At 39.0% G+C, this 16,999-nt stretch overlaps 1 pseudogene across 1 annotated transcript; it reads left to right on the top strand.

The window, feature by feature from the left end:
- The first annotated feature begins 1,566 nt into the window (after positions 1-1,566).
- On the top strand, positions 1,567-10,700 carry LOC309620140 (E3 ubiquitin-protein ligase RLIM pseudogene; annotated as a pseudogene). Its single transcript has one exon. The product of its transcript is annotated as an E3 ubiquitin-protein ligase RLIM pseudogene (transcript).
- The last annotated feature ends 6,299 nt before the right edge of the window (positions 10,701-16,999 follow it).

The raw sequence follows: 16,999 nt of genomic DNA, 5'->3' as shown, positions 1-16,999 counted from the left end.
CTCTTGCGTCTCCCTCCCCCACACCCTCCTTACCCACTCCTCTAGGTGGTCAAAGAGCACCAAGCTGATCTCCCTGTGCTATGCAGCTGCTTCCCACTAGCTATCTATTTTACGTTTGGTAGTGTACATATGTCCATGCCACTCTCTCACTTTGTCCCAGCTTACCCTTCCCCCTCCCCGTGTCCTCAAGTCCATTCTCTAGTAGGTCTGCGTCTTTATTCCTGTCTTGCCCCTAGGTTCTTCATGAACATTTTTTTTTTTTTTAGACTCCATATATATGTGTTAGCATACGGTATTTGTTTTTCTCTTTCTGACTTACTTCACTCTGTATGACAGATTCTAGGTCCATCCACCTCACTACAAATAACTCAATTTCGTTTCTTTTTATGGCTGAGCAATATTCCATTGTATATATGTGCCACATCTTCTTTACCCATTCATCTGTCGAGGGACACTTAGGTTGCTTCCATGTCCTGGCTATTGTAAATAGAGCTGCAATGAACATTGTGGTCCATGTCTCTTTTTGAATTATGGTTTTCTCAGCGTATATGCCCAGTAGTGGGATTGCTGGGTCATATGGTAGTTCTATTTTTAGTTTTTTAAGGAACCTCCATACTGTTCTCCATAGTGGCTGTATCAATTTACATTCCCACCAACAATGTATGAGGGTTCCCTTTTCTCCACGCCCTCTCCAGCATTTATTGTTTGTAGATTTTTTGATGATGGCCATTCTGACCGGTGTGAGATGATATCACATTGTAGTTTTGATTTGCATTTCTCTAATGATTAGTGATGTTGAGCATTCTTTCATATGTTTGTTGGCAATCTGTATATCTTCTTTGGAGAAATGTCTATTTAGGTCTTCTGCTCATTTTTTGATTGGGTTGTTTGTTTTTTTAATATTGAGCTGCATGAGCTGTTTATATATTTTTAAGTGCACTAGACACAGCTGTACAGCAGCTGAGTAATGCTTGTTAGCTGTTAAAGGTGGTGTTTTGTAGCGCAGAATGCTTGCCTCTTCCACCTTTTCTCCTTATTGCTCCTATGTAAAGGTAACGTGCTGCGCAGAAACAAATGGTTATCCAGTTTATGAAAAAGCCTGACAATTGCACTTCCAGTCACCCTGGCCTTGCATATGTAACAGGGCATACAGTGAGCACATCTAGCAGGTGAACTTAAAAGTAAATATGCCTTTATTTTTTCCTTTCACTCCCAAAGTGGTCAATCTGACCATCTTCAGTTACGAACTTAAATATGAAAAATGTTAAGAAGTAAATTGTAACTTTCTAAGTGCTAACAACATGCTGTATCTTTTTGTTTATGCATAGAACAAATATTAAAAACAAGACTTTAAATTACACCATAACTATAGTGTTACAGGAATTCAAAGTTCTAGATAAAGTATGTTCACACTGTAGAGGAGCTTTCAAAACTTCAGTGAAATAGACCTATTACTAGTATCCAGAAACCACACCTAAGCCAATGGTCATTAACCTAACCAAACATCTGTTAAAACTTTTTAAATACACCACACATATACATGCAAAAACACACATAAGTACACACTTACTCACACTAAGACTTTGCTAAATTTACGCATCCTAAAAATCCCACCAGGGAGCTAACTGGTCACATAACATTATCTGACTCATTGGTAAGGTTATCGGTGAAAGACATTTTAGTTCCCACCAGGACCATTCTGTTTCTTAATATAAGCCAAGTGTTCAGTGGTACTTTACCTCGGGATATTTTCTCTTCACATGAGAATTAAATGAGTATTACCGGGCCAAGGTATCAGAATACATTGTATAATAAATGAAACACATACAAAAATAGGGACATTTTGAAAGGACCTCATGGTACAAAGAAGTAGGAAATTTATTCACAATGTTAACATTATATGTCATAACCACATTTCATTCATAATCAAATGAAAATGTTCATTTCCTTCAACTTTACAGAATTTCAAAGCCTAATAAATACTTATTAAACAAATAAATGACAGAAAAATTCTGTTTGCTTATTTTTTCATAAAAACTAAATCCAATTAAACTTAAATTGTATAAACATGTTAACTTTATAGAATGGACAAAAGCAAGGAAGTTTTACATGGCAACTTTATTGTAAATCACTTGGTTTTTTTCCTTACAGTTTTATGGAGATATACTTGACATTTAGCACTGTCGAAGTTTAAGGCATACAGTAAGTCCCCTACACACGAACCTTCAAGTTGTGAAAGGTCAAATATGCGAACGTGTGGTCACATGTCCAATCACATAAGTTAGTTCACCTGTCTGGTGTACACTGTCATGTGTGTGCATCCTCTACAAGTGGTTGTGCTTTTGTGTGCTTTACAGTACTGTATAGAATGCAGTAGTACAGTATCTTTATTTCAAGCCCAGGATGTCCGGAAGCAAGCATAAAAGCAGCGATGATGTAGCTGGTACTGCTAAGAAGCAGGGATAACGATGGAAACAAAACTGAAAATAATTGAGAGAGTGGAGCGAGGCGAAAAGATGGAATTGGCAGCCCAGAGAAACGATGAAGAGAGACAAGAGGAAGAAGAAGTAACTAAAGAACCAAAGAGATTCACGATGCAGGAAATGGCAAGGGGATTTTCTTTATTTGAGGAGGCACTGTTAGTTTTTGAGGCATAGGATCCAAACATAGAACAGTACACAAAGGTTGCAGCAGCCATTCAGAATGCAATCCAGTACTACTGTGTCATCATCTATGGCAAGAAAAGAAGAGCTACTACGCAGACATCACTGGATTGTTTTTTCAAAAGGGGAGACAGAATTGAAACCAGCAAGGAACCAAACCTGTGCCATCAACGTCAGGCGCGAGTGAAATTGCAGCTTGCCCTCCGTCTCCTATTGCTGGCGATCCCTCAGCTCCACCATCTCCCACCTCCTCTCCCTCCTCCCGTCAGTAACTCTTCTTGCCCGTTCAGTCAATGCCAGCCCCTGTATGCCAGCTGTTGTACTGTACTACTGAGCTTTTCAAGGTACTGTACTGTAAGATTAAAAATGTTTTACTTTTTTTTTGGTTTTCATGTATTATTTGTGTGAAAAGTATTATAAACCTATTACAGTACAGTACTATATAGCCGATTGTGTTCATTGGGTACCTAGGCTAACTTTGTTGGACTTAACGAACAAATTGGACTTATGAACGCACTCTCGGAATGGAATTCGTTCCTTTGTAGGGGACTTACCGTACAGCATAATGATTTGACTTATGTTGGGCAATAAGAAATTTTCCTTTACCCTTCTAGATTTTTCTGGCTGGTCTAAGAATTAAATTAACATGAGACAGATTAACAGGAGAAAATCAAACAAAGTTTAATAACATGTACATATGGGAGAGACCCAGGAAAACTGAATGACCAGTATGGCTGAAACCCTCACCTGAAATATCATCTTCGGCTAAAAACAAAAGAGGATGCTGTGGGTACTGTTTGAGACTTCAAATGGGAGCAAGGTGATTTACATGAAGATGGAAAAGCAAATGTTTGGTAGATGGGCCGTGTAGAGAGACGAGGGACACAGAGTGGACTCTGATCTCTAGGCCCTGCTGAGTTTCTCCTACCACTACCAGCCCGTAGTCTTTGCAGATATCTCTGGTGATAGCTCTAGTGGGGAATGACTGGCCCTCTATCTAAACTTTTTTAGGCGGTTAGGAGCAAGGTCAAAGTTTCTTCCTGAGACTTTTGGGCCTAGATTTTTTTTCAGCTTGAAATCATCTGCATACCAAAGGAACATTTTGCAGTGGCAAGTTCTGTTCCCCTACACTTACATACATCATGAAATGATGACCACAATAAGTTTAGCACACATCCATGACCTCGTATAGATACAAAATAAAAGAAAAAGAAAAAAATATTTTTTCCTTGTAATGAGAACTCTTAGGATTTACTCTTAACAACTTTCATATGCAACATACAGCAGTCTTAATTATATTAATCATGTTATACATTACATCCCTATACTTATTCATCTTGTAACTAGAAGTTTGTACCTTTTGACCACCTTCATCCAACCTCCCCACCCACCTCTGGTAACCACAAATCTGATCTCTTTTTCTCTTAGTTTGTTTGTTTGTCTTTTGACGTATACTTGGCCTACAACACTATGTTAGTCACTGGTGCACAACATAGTGATTAGATATTTCTGTACATTATAAGATGATCACAAGTCTAGTTACCATCTGTCACCATACAAAGATATTACATTACTATTGACTATATTCTCCACAGTGTACATTTCATTCCCTTGACTCCTTTATTTTGTAATTGGAGGTTTGTACCACTTAATCTCCCACACATATTTCACTCATTCCCTGACCCCCTGCCCTGTATCAAATTACTTTTTGACGTCTGATTACATCACCAATCATATGGCTCTCCCGTTACAACCCTTAGGAGCCTTCCAATGATAAGTGGCAGGAATCTTTCACAGGCTTACATTTTAAAAATGAAATACGTTGTTTTACAGATCTAAAAATCTTAAGGCACATCTAGCTTCAGGTATTTCCCAAATTTTTCCTCAGGTATCTTGCTCTTTCTCCATTATGGTTTTCCTCTGTCTCTTTATGTCAATGTTCCTCATTCTTGGGACATAACATAGCCACAAGCATCTTCAGGTTTATATCCTACCAGCTTAGCAACCGCAGTGGAAAATGATTTCTCGCAACATCTCAGATTTAACTCTTAAATGTACTTTCGGTCACATGCCCATGCTTAAGCCAATTACCGTAACCGATTTGAGGTATACTGATTGGACATGGCTGCATCATGTGTCCTCTCCTCTAGCCATGGCAGTGAATTCAGCTAAACCTAAACCAAGTGGACTAAGACTGTAGAATGGGTTTTTCCCCCATGAAAATCAGGATGCTATTAGCCTAAGTATGTTAAGGGGACGCTAAGCAGACACAAATAAAATCTACTGCTTGTTCTCAAAAAAATACCAAAACATCTTAATCAGTGTCCTATTTCTTACATGAAAAAAATCAAAACTCAACTTATAGTGTTTGTCAAGTATTCTTTCTGAGATTAACTCCACATTGCCACCCAACCCCAAAATTGTGGCCACAGTTGCCCAAACAAGCCAAGGTCTTTCAAGTCTACTTCTTCCATCTGACATAGTCTTTCTCTAGCAACACATAACTGCCACTTTCCATCTATAGAAAGTATAATTATATTTAAAGATTCAGATTTAAATATAATACCTCTGTGAAACATTTCCCAACTCCCATTAAATAATTGCTACACAGTTCTCTGTACGTACACAATACTGCATATATAAATCTATGATAAAATATACTGTACTTTGATAGTTTCCATGTGGCGTTTCCCTCACCTGGTGTGTGAATTACTTGGGAGTACAAACTGCTTCAACAATTGACATATCTCTAGCCGCTGAGGCAATAACTGACCCAGTTTATGTTGGATGGATTAATGATTAAATAAGTCAAATTGAATAAAGTCTCAAATTCAGCAGCCAAATCTTGTCTTTACATGAATAAGTTGAACAAAGAGCTCCTAAACAAGTGTTAAGTGGGGCTGGTAATATTAATGAGTCCAGAAGCTCTTAGAGGTCTCCTTCAGATAGCACTGCAAATGAGCATTATTTTATTTTCACCAAGCCTTTCAGGTTATATACATGCAACAAAATCAGCAAAGTCAGTACTCCTTGTGGCAGACAAAGTAACTATTATGTATCTGTCTTAAAAGTTCCTGTGATGTTCTGGCTAGTTTTCTTTAAGTAAGATTTATAATATTTATGAGAAAGGAGGACAAAAATGAACCTGATGCTTTTGTGGAGAAGGAATTCCCTGGCTGAGCAGAAAAGCCTGCCAGAGTTTTGGTGTTTCCTGTTGGTTTGTTTGAAACAAGATTGAAGGGCCGTATAATGCAAGACGAAGCCATTAACAGTTAAAAGGGAGAGGACACTCTAAAGAGACTCAGCTAGGGCCCTGGTAAATTATCACAAATTGTGGGCTTTCTTAGTGAGAGTCTATGATTTGAGAAATTCATGAGGAGAAAAGGCGGAGGGGTCCCTGGGCACCTGAAAATGAGAACTGCTGCATTTAACTAGGCTGACTTTGGCATGGCATTTTGAAGAAGGCAGTCACATGTAAGGTAACGAATAAATAGAGCATATCAGAGCCTGAAGACGCCTCCTGAAAACCTGAGAATAGGCTCGTGTGGGTGAAACGAGGTGAAGGACGGTGCTTGGTACACCAGAAACCCTCAGTAATACTGGCTGGTTTTCAATGAAATGAAACCTAACCTGAATCCAGTCCCTACCCGGTAACAGCGGGGAAGATAATGGATACCTAGGCAACGTCTAGCAAGTTCTGGGACAGAGGCGGCTCCCACCTGTTGCGTCACCAGGCGGCTACAGAACTGAGTCGGGGACGGGAGAAGGGAGGAACCTGTGCGGACGGTCATCCGACCGAGTCGGAACCGGAACCGGCACCGGACACTCTGGCAGGAGGTAGAAAGCGAAGAACACTAAACGGCCGCTGGTGAATTTCAACACTATGTCGTGAATTTCAGATCATTTTCTACTTGTTTACTAAGATGGAAAACTCGGATTCCGACGATGAAGGAGATGGAGTTCCGGCCCAACGCATAAGTCAAACGGACCGACTGGTTCGGGAAGAAGATTTCTTCAGGCTTGTCAACAGTCTGAGTGAAGAAGATTACAAACTTATGAGAGACAACAATCTTCTAGGCACTCCAGGTGAAAGTACAGAAGAAGAGTTGCTGAGAAGACTGCAGCTACTTAAAGAAAACCCACCACAAGACTCAGATGAAAATACAGGTATACTTTGCTTTTGGAGGGAATAGGATGGGATGAACAAGGAACTTCATCATAGTAAATAGTAACTTCATCATAGTACATAGTAGCTAATTATACAGAAGTGACATAAATTAATTTGGTGAGTAACTTCTCATAAAAAGAACTGGCATTTACTTGATTTTTGGTGAGAATGTCAAGGTATGTTTGTTTGTTTTCCTGATTCACATTTGGGTTGTTTTAATTGGGAAACAGTGTGAAGTGGCCTATTTGTACTTTTCTTGGTTTTCTACCTCAATTGAAAGTCCCTCCTACTTCCTGAATTATTTTTTCTACATAGACATGTAAAAAAAGCAAACAGAAATATTTCATATTCTAATCAAGTGGTTCTCAACTGGGGACAATTTTGCTCTCTCCAACACCTGGGGACATTTGACGATGGCTAGAGATATTTTTGGTTGTCGCAGGGGAGGCATGGGTGTCCCTAGCATCTAGTGGGCACAGGCCAGGGGTGCTGCCAAATATCCCACAATGCACAGGACAGCTCCCCAAACAAAGAACTGTCCAGCACCGAAATGTCAACAGTGCTGAGGCTGAGAAGCCGTGCTCAAACCTCAGGTCTGGTGCCTTCTCTCCCAGTGTGAAGTAGAGGATGTTACTGTCTAATGAAGAGGAGACTGTAATACTTTGGTTCTTGAATATGGTCTTATATGTACCATGCTGGGTTCAGTCTATTCATTTGATCTGACCTTCAATTTAATGTCAATGAAAAATCTTGGTAACATTAAGAAGTATTCAAAATTCAAATACTTTTAAACCTATAAAACTTGTTTATGTTTGCGCAATAATCTTATATTTTAAAACAGCTTATATATTATCAAAAGCACATAAGTGAAGAGCCTAGAAATAGTAATGTTGGAGACTAATGAAAATTAGACGATAATGTCAATTGAACTAAAATACTAACATTGTACCTTAACTGGTGTTTACCTTGTTGAATTGCATTAGTGTTTTGACAGTGGACTGAAAAAAAAGTCTCTTGACATTCCTCCTACACAGGGCTGGTATTCCTCCTACACAGGGCTGGTACACAGGGCTGTGTATATGATGAAATATTGCAAAATAGACTTCCTCCAGATTCCCTTTTTAAAAAATTCTCTAAGTTTATCTAGGATTAGCTCACTCTTTTTCAGATGGAATTGAAACTTTTCTACCTTTACTTATAAATCTAGACAGTGTAGTTTATAAAATATTAACCCTATAAATGTGAAATCAGTTTAAAACATCTGAGTATTTAAGTTCTCATTTTTTGTTTGTTTTTGAAACAAAGTTTCAGAGTGCTATTTTAGGATGGTTCTAATTTTGGTAGTTCTTTCATGTCCCCTCCCCATTTTTTTTGTTAACAGATGGAGGAGACGCTCCAGATGATGTGTCTAGTGGCGACTCTATAATAGACGGGCTTACCTGTTTTGGACAAACTGAAAATATGACAAGTGGACAGAGAGAAAACCAATCTGGGAGAGAAGAGGGCCAAATTAATCCTACAAGTGACCAGTTCAGATTCACTTTAGAAAGAAATTTTCACCTCGATCATGGGAGTCCAAATCCAGAGAATGAATATGTAGCATCTGCAAGACTTCCCAGAAGAGAAAATATGGAAGACAGCCAAAGGCAAGTGGAAAATCCACAATCTGAATCAATATTTACAAGACCATCTATGTCTGAACAAGATACAACTGAAACATTAGTGGAATTCTCACCTACCAGAAGTCAGAGAAGAGCAAGAAGTAGGAGCCCAGAGTATCCGAGAACCAGAGCAAGAATTGAAAGTTGGTCGCCTCCACGTTCACTTAGGGAAAGTGTACAAAGACTTAATCATAGTATACCATCTCAGACTTCTGAGCAGCCTCTGGTAAGTGAGAATGTGAGATTTTCTAGAACTGAGCACCAAGAAATATTGAGACAGCAAATGACTGGATTTGAATTGCAAAACAGTGGTCTTATTGAAACTTCTAGAACAAGGAATGCCGTTCATGGAGAAGATTCTCCAGATACAACCAGCAGTGATGAATCTTGGGGAATGAGGGAAGTATATCTGACCATACCCTTCAATCTTGAAGTAGGACAAGTTCATTCTGGAGCATATTCTCAGAGAGACAGCACAGCTAGTAGAACTCAGTCAACATCTGAGACACCAAACAACACCGTCAGTTCTGAAAGTGAACGAGGACTGAGGCATATGTATTCACATTCTGAGCAGGCAGATGTGAGAGCTTATGTCATTACCATCAGAAATCCCGTTTGTAGAATTTTAAATACTAGCTTAGATGATACAACATCTGTTCCAATTCAGAGCATGTTAAGGCAGACAATGACAGAATTTAGTAACTCAAGTAACCTTATGGACAGTGACAGTAATTTAGAGCATGGTGTCTCACCTCCAAGTCAAAGCATGGAATGGCCAGAGTCACCAGATGACAGCGATGGTCCTAATGGTAGTAGTAGTAGTAGATTTGGTTCCGATTCAAATCCTAGCTATAATCCCCATTCAAGTTCCACACTGATTTGTCATTCAAGCCCCAATTGTATGTCTAGTTCCAGTTCTCATCCTATTTCCAATGCCAGCTCAAGAGATGAAAATTCAGAAATTGGCTCACTGATATTTGAAGGCACTGAAGAAACTAACTCATCATCAGACTTACCATCAGAGACCAGGCAAGGGGGTAGACAAATGAGCCCAGTAATATCTGATGAAAGTGACCCTTTGTTCTTCCTTAATCTGGAACAGATTTTCCACTTAGATGAAGATGATCTAGACCAACCTACAGGACTCAGCAAAGCACAGATTGACAACTTGGCTGTAAGATCTTTTGATGAAAATGATGCATTAAAAGCTTGCAGCATTTGCATGACAGAGTACACCGAAAACAGCAAGCTTCGCATCCTACCTTGCTCCCATGAATATCACATTTACTGCATTGATCGCTGGCTCTCTGAGAACCCTGCCTGTCCTATTTGTCGTGGGCAAGTAGTGGATTCCAATGAGACTGAAAATCCTAATTGAGATCTGAATTCTCAGCTATGTAAAGTGTTACAGTGACGGACAAACAACAGTCACCTGCCTCATGTCCACTTTTAGAGTTATTCATGCTTAAATATAACAACCTGAATCTATATATAACAATCTGAACTGAATCACTAGTTGCTGAAGGAATTATTGGGCTTTCCCCAATTTCTGTTCCATCATAAAAGGAAATATTAAAAAGTCAAACAATATTGTCCAATTTGACAATAAAAATTAACTTCACACCACAGCAGTTCACTGAATTTCAATAAAAACTTAGCATGTGCACTGGGTTGGGATGTTCCTGATTCCATGGGAGAAATGTCTTCATATGATGTAATGAATCTAGATAGATCCTAGTAGTATTATCTAGTCACGTAAATCCCAGACATCTCTCAGCCCTGTTCAATCCTGGTTGTGCATGCAAAGAAACAGAAACCCAACCAAATGTCAATAATTAAGAGGCAATTTAAGACTATATTAGAGTCATTCACATAAAGAAGTCATGTTACATTCATAGAATGCCATAAAAAGCTTTGAAACCCTTCTCTTCCTCTCTCTCTCCACAGCAGTTTATCCCACCTCCCTAACACTACCTTAAAGTTTCTCCTATTCCCCACGACCAATGTATCAGTCAGTTCTAGCTAAAAACTGATGGCACACTTTAAAAGAGTGATGGGATAGCATTTAATGAAGAGACTAAAGTGTGTAAAGAATGAAGGGAAACCAGGAGATGATGAAGTACCCTGAGGCTAGCAACTGTGAGAAGCCAGTATTACAACCACTAGGTTTGAAGGGGCACAGAGAGATGGTCGTTCCTGCAACCCAGAAGGTCTCAGAGTTGTAGCAGGAGTCCCCCCGACGAGACGTAACCTTAGAGAATGGCATCCACTGCCAACCTAAAGTTTGGAAGGGGGCAGGTCATGGAAATAAATACCCTTACCTTCTTTCCTCCTGACTTCTCATCTCTTGTCAGTACTTCACATTAGCCAAACCCAACCTGAAGACACAGAGAGACTGGTCGATGAAGCTGACAAAGGTCAGCCTCCTGGAATCACGGAGCAGGGTTAAGAAGGATGGCGAGTAGATCCGATAAGCAAATCAGAGACCATCTCCCACAACCAGTATTCCCAACTCTCTTCACACCCAGTCTGTGTGCGCCTTCTTGCCTCTTCCGCTTGTCCTCTATTCCACTCTATGACCCAGCTCTTTAACGACCCTCTCTATTTTCCTTTCATCTACTCGGATCTTGTATTTTTAAAAGTGATAAGATGACAAAGCCTTAGAACTGAATTACCTTTCTCTTAGACATGTCACACTTTGATGTGCTGTGATTGTAAACAACTAAGGAAAAAGGGCAGTTATAGGTGTGTCTTTAATTTTTGCTTCTTAAATATATTCAAGCTTCAATTTCTTTCTATATATGTTTAGTTCATATAATTAATTTTTAAAACAGATTCTGATTTCTTATAAAGGGTTTTTTGGTTTATGACTCTTAATCCTTGTGTGAATGACCCAAAGTACCCAACTGCTGCTTGGAGCCTCTCAAGCTGCAATACGAAAGCCTTAAAGGTAAAACTTGGCTTCAAAAACCATGTCTACATAGTTCAATTCTAACTGTCCCCAGTAAAACCATCACCCAAAACCGTGAGTATTTGAAATCAAAATTTAGGTCATGCTTCCTTCCAACCTAAACATAGTGAAGGCTTTTTCTCCTAATTCAGCCTGAAAACTATTTTATGGGGGGTGTATTGGCCAGTCCAGAAAACTGTGCTTAAAATTTTCAATCCTGGTATAGGTGAGAGTACATTGTATTATAACCTAAAGCAATAGTCAGAAATTTTGTGCAATGTGCAACCTATACAAATGTAGGCAGTGTTAAGTATAAACCTTCTCTAAAAAGTTAAAGTCAGAAACATCACTGACCTTTATTTTCTATGTGAATTGCTGGCAGCCACAGTATTTGCACATAACTACAAAATATAAATGGGGAGTGGTGGTGAAGTGTTTTAAAACATCTCTGAGGTAGCATATTTTTCACACAGAAGATACCTGCACGGCCAGAAATGAAGGCTTGGATCAAACCTCTGAAATTGACATTAACTTCTGAAAGTTGTTTGAATATTCTGATTTTTATGAAGTATTTTTGATATCAGATACACTTCATTTAAAGTGAGTAGAATAATTGTAACAGTACTTGGCTTTCATACTATCCTAACAGATTAAAACCTTCCAAGGGATGATAGTTGCTTAATTAATGCTTCAGTACATTCACATGCACCTTCTGTGGTCGACAGAATTCTAAGATGATGCCCAACGATCCTTGTAGTAGCCCCTCCCCTTGAGTATGAGACCTGTGAATGTGATGGAATATCATTCCCATTATTAGGTTATGATATATATAGCACAGTTGATTGGGAGATTATCCAGACTGAGCCTGACCTAATCAGGTGAGCACTTAAAAGGCACAGAGAGGACTTCTGATCCAGATAAGATGGTTTGTACTTCTCTCTCCCGGCTCCCCCTTTATAGGCACAACTATATATCCTGGAAATAATATGAGACAACCGAAGGACAGCTCTGAAAGGTCTAAAGAAGGTGAATTTGCCTAGGGACCCTCAGAATGGATGAACAACCTCATGGCAGGGCACCTTATGACCCTCCACCAACAAAAAAATGTGATCCAGGCCCAGCATTTCCTAACTCCCAACTTAGTAACAGGAAGTGGCTCAAATAGGCTCTTCCTCCATCACATCAAATGGGGATCCCCCAAACACCAGGTGAGCCGTGCAGAACCTGCAAGGAGGAACACTTGGAAGCCCTGATGACACTACACGACCAGGGAAAGTGCTTTCCTTCCCCACTGGGCCTGAGATCCCCCTTCACCACCCAGACACATCCGTGGCTAAGGGTACCAGCAACAGGGATCCTACCACAAAAAGCTCCCACCTGGAAAATGCTCTCCTCAGATGGGCCTGAGACTCCTCTCCCCACCCAGAAACATCAGGCAACTTGCTGGTACCAGCAACGGAGATCCCTCCACAGAAAGCTCTCAACCTGGTAAGCGCCCTCCATCCTTACAGTCCAGGGAGACCCTGGCACAAGTGCCTGGCCCAGGAAGGACTCCTCATCAAGTGTTCCAGAGATTCCCTTCCCTCACCAGAAGCACCAAGGGCCGTATCCCGGGGAAGCTGCTTCAGACCCCATGAGCAGCATGAGAAGGGACCAGAGGTAACCCCACCTGCACAAGATAAACAGACCAAAAGAGTACCACAAAGGTTCTGAAAATTAGGTTATCATGGAACCACAGTCCGTAAAAGTACAGGAGATGTGTGCCAAACCTATAAAGAGTGAATGCCTGCTAAAAGTTTAAAAAACAAAACAAAACAAAACACTTTAAATAGGGACCAAAGTATCCTAACATAATAGCCAAAATGTCCAAAAGACAATAAAGTATCACTACTTATACCAAGAACCAGAGACATGACAGCTTGAATAAGATGTGACAGATGATGCCGACCCAAGATGAATTAGATGCTAGAATTATCTGACAAGGGTTTCAAAATGCTGATTTCAGACCTTTAAGACCTTGAACACAGAACCTAGTCACTCCATGCCAGTATCCCAACCTATAGAACTGTGAGCTAATAAAGGGATGCTGTTTTAAGCCATTACATTTGTACTAATTTCTTATGCAGCAACAGAAAACTAATACAACTTCTCATCTGGGATCCATCCTGTACTGAGAAAATGATTATAATGAGTCCTAGACAAGTAAATGGCTCAATGTCTTGGTTCTAGGCCCACTATGACATTATATTCTACCATTTTTCCCAAGAATGGAATCCCTAATTCCTGCTACGGAAGCTCCTAGAAGACAGTATCCTTCCTGTTTGAACAACCACCAATATCTTATCGCTCTAACTTTACTTCACATCACCCTATCTCATTCTACCACTGTATGCTGCTTATATCATAAACCCAGTTTAACACTCTGACTTGGAAACTATAGAGCCACTTATTTTTGTCTCAAAGCGATTGCTGAGTATTATATTGCTCTTCCAAATCATATTCCTCTCTATCTGCCCTGACAAATCAGAAATTGAGAAGATTTGTACCTGAATCTTCTGAGCTCAACCTGATAGGTTTTTTACATTACAGTATATCAGTTTAAATACACAGCATCACTCACCGTGATTGTGAGCATAAACGTTTCCATCTTAAGAATTTTCTCTGTATTTTCTTTGTAGTTTTTTAAATATTTGTTTATTTTGCCCTAATTCCAAAACAAAACCCTTATCTGAATAACAAATTCTTTCTGAAAGTAGTTATAGCCTGTGGATAGGTTTTTGATAGCAATATAACGTCTATCTTTTTTGGCTAACCATGAAAATAAGTTGTGCTCTCAATATTCCATGAAGAATTAAGTATAAAGATTCTTTTGTAAGTGCAAACAAGCCTGAGCACTTAACAACATGAACATCAAAACACTGCATGTACTGGAAAGTTCACAAAGAAATGTGACGTTTCTGTTAAGTAATATCACTTGTTATCAATATACAATACTTTGAGATCTTCAGTTATCTTCTTTACTACAATTAACCAAACATTTCACGTCTTTTCATTATTTGAGAGGTGAATGTATACTCCCTTCAATGAGAAGTTTCCTGGTATGAGAATTTCGAATGGAAATCTGAACTGTATTTCTTTTCTGTGACTTCATTTAAGATTTGAAAATTCTTTACCATCCTAACTCAGGCTTTTTCACTATGAAATAAGAGGCTCCCCTTTGTGTGATATTCAAAACTCTCCATTTTTAATCATCAAGCCAGCATCTTTAACATCACTGCAAAAATGTGGGGATTTGGAAAAGCACTTTGGGGAAATTCCTTTTTCTCTCATCCACCATTCGTAGAGGACAGACACTAATTATAAGGCAACTCCGGGTTCTGGGTTATCCATTCTGACGTCACCAGTCACAACACAGTTACCTACCACCCCTGGCCTTGTCATCTTCTATTCTGGCAGTGTATTTTTTTTTTCTTTAGTAGCACTTGTGACTGTCTAAAACATTTTTTATTTATCTTGTGCTTGTTTTCTTCCCCATTCCTATCCCAAAATAGAAGCTCCAAAAGATCTTTTTTTTTTTTTTAATTACTACTACATTTCTAAGAACTAGAACAGTTACTAGCATACACACACACACACACACACACACACACACACACACACACACACTGCTTCAGAATTTTTGGCCACTGTGAGCATCCCAGACTTATTTTTCACCCTTTATTCTTCCAAAAAAACCTATTTTAATACTGTTACCTAGCATCCCGGATTTGATCTATTTCAACCTAGACCTCTCTCACTTACTTAACATATTTGTATAGGGTTTCTTGCCTATGAAGTTATAATATCTGCCAACCCTTTTCTAAATCACTATTTCAGGCATTCAACACTGACCAAGAACGTGCCATGCCCAATGCTGGGTGCTAGGGTTATAGTTAAGAAGTACAGCACTTATCATTAAGAAATGTATTAAATTTTAAAGAAGGCAGATGAATAAACAGACAGTAACACTCTACGTGAGGGATGCCCTGACACAGATTCAGACACAGGATATAATGGAATGATCTAGGAGGAGAAATCTACACTAATAATTCAAAACTCCTTAAAGTTGGGTTATATCTGAGTTGTATCTTACAGGACTAGTAGCAATTAGCCAATGAAATGAAGTCATTAATTTCATTCTAAGCAAAATAAACACTGCAGGCAACAGTAAAGATGCACTGAAAAGTTAGGGCTCAGTAAACAGTAAGTATGAATCATCATACTCTGGGGCAGAAGAGGAAGCGATGTAAGTACATTAGCAAAACATGAAGAGATGAGGCCAAAGAGGTAACAAGTGGTATTGTGTATCAGGCTGAAGAGTTGAACTAGATCTTCTAAGCAATGCACAGTCAACATGATTTTTCTCATAGGAATAACAGTTTTCAATGTTTAGAATGGTCAAACTAGCAGGGATATGAACAGATTGTCAAAAAGTTAGATTGTCCCACTTACGGAGTTATGGCATTAACTGGAAGAAAAAAGTATAAAGTCCTGAAATAATGGTGAGACAGTTGAGATATGGATGCATATAGATTCAAGTAGTATTAAAGAAGCACAATAAAATTTGGTGGCTGCTTGGATAATTTAAAGATGACCTTAAGTTTCTGGTTTAGGTGACTGAGTAGATGGTGAGAAGTTCCACTGATATAAGAAATGCAATATAACTTGTTTGTCATAGTAGAGGAACAGATGACAATTCAGCTGGAATCTCTGAGATTTGAGATGTCAGAGTGATATTTTAGTGGCAATGTTCATCTAGCTATCACGGAATATCAAGTATGCTTCTAAAATTAGGATAAAGATGCCAGATTGAAGTCAAAGAAGTACGAGGTATTGCCTGGGAAAGTATGTTCCATGGCAGTAGTGGAGGGAGATGGATGGAATCCTTTGGAACAGGAGCAATTATAAAGTAGACAGACATAAAGAAGATAGCAAAGATAATCAAGACAGAAAAACGAGAGGTATAAAGATAATCATAAACACAGAGCTCACGGTCTTCATTCGTAAATATGAAGAGAAAACAAAATATCTCTACATGTTAAGAAGAATGTAAACTCCTAGGAAAGCAAGGGTTTTGTAATTTTCACTACAATAGTCACAGCACCCAAAATACTGCCTTGCCCAAAGTAGATGTTCCATAAATATTTGTTGAGATATTTGAGATAGGCATGACAGAGAGAGAATAAGATAAATATTAAGAATAGAAAAATAAATCCTGGGAGAAATAGGAATAATTCGTGGACTAGGAAAGAACCTGAAAGGCTTAGTTTTACCATGAACAGATGGAGACCTGCCACTATTCTAAACACCTACAAATGTTGAAAGAGTAAGTCTTTGGCAGGAACTGTAACAAACATACTGGCCATTATAGATCACCTGGAAACAGTCTTTACATATCTTTTTTAAAAGGCTCTCTTTTAAAAGAAAGAATTGGTAAGAGGGTGGTTAAATGCCTTTCTGTCAGGCTTTTTGCTTGGGAGAAAAAGGTGTAGGTGAAGTAACTCTGCCCCACATAGAC

This window comes from Balaenoptera borealis (assembly GCF_965194805.1).
Source record: "Balaenoptera borealis genome assembly, chromosome: X".
Taxonomy (NCBI): domain Eukaryota; kingdom Metazoa; phylum Chordata; class Mammalia; order Artiodactyla; family Balaenopteridae; genus Balaenoptera; species Balaenoptera borealis.
The sequence above is the reverse complement of the archived record's forward strand: the minus strand, read 5'-3'. Positions and strand labels throughout refer to the sequence as shown.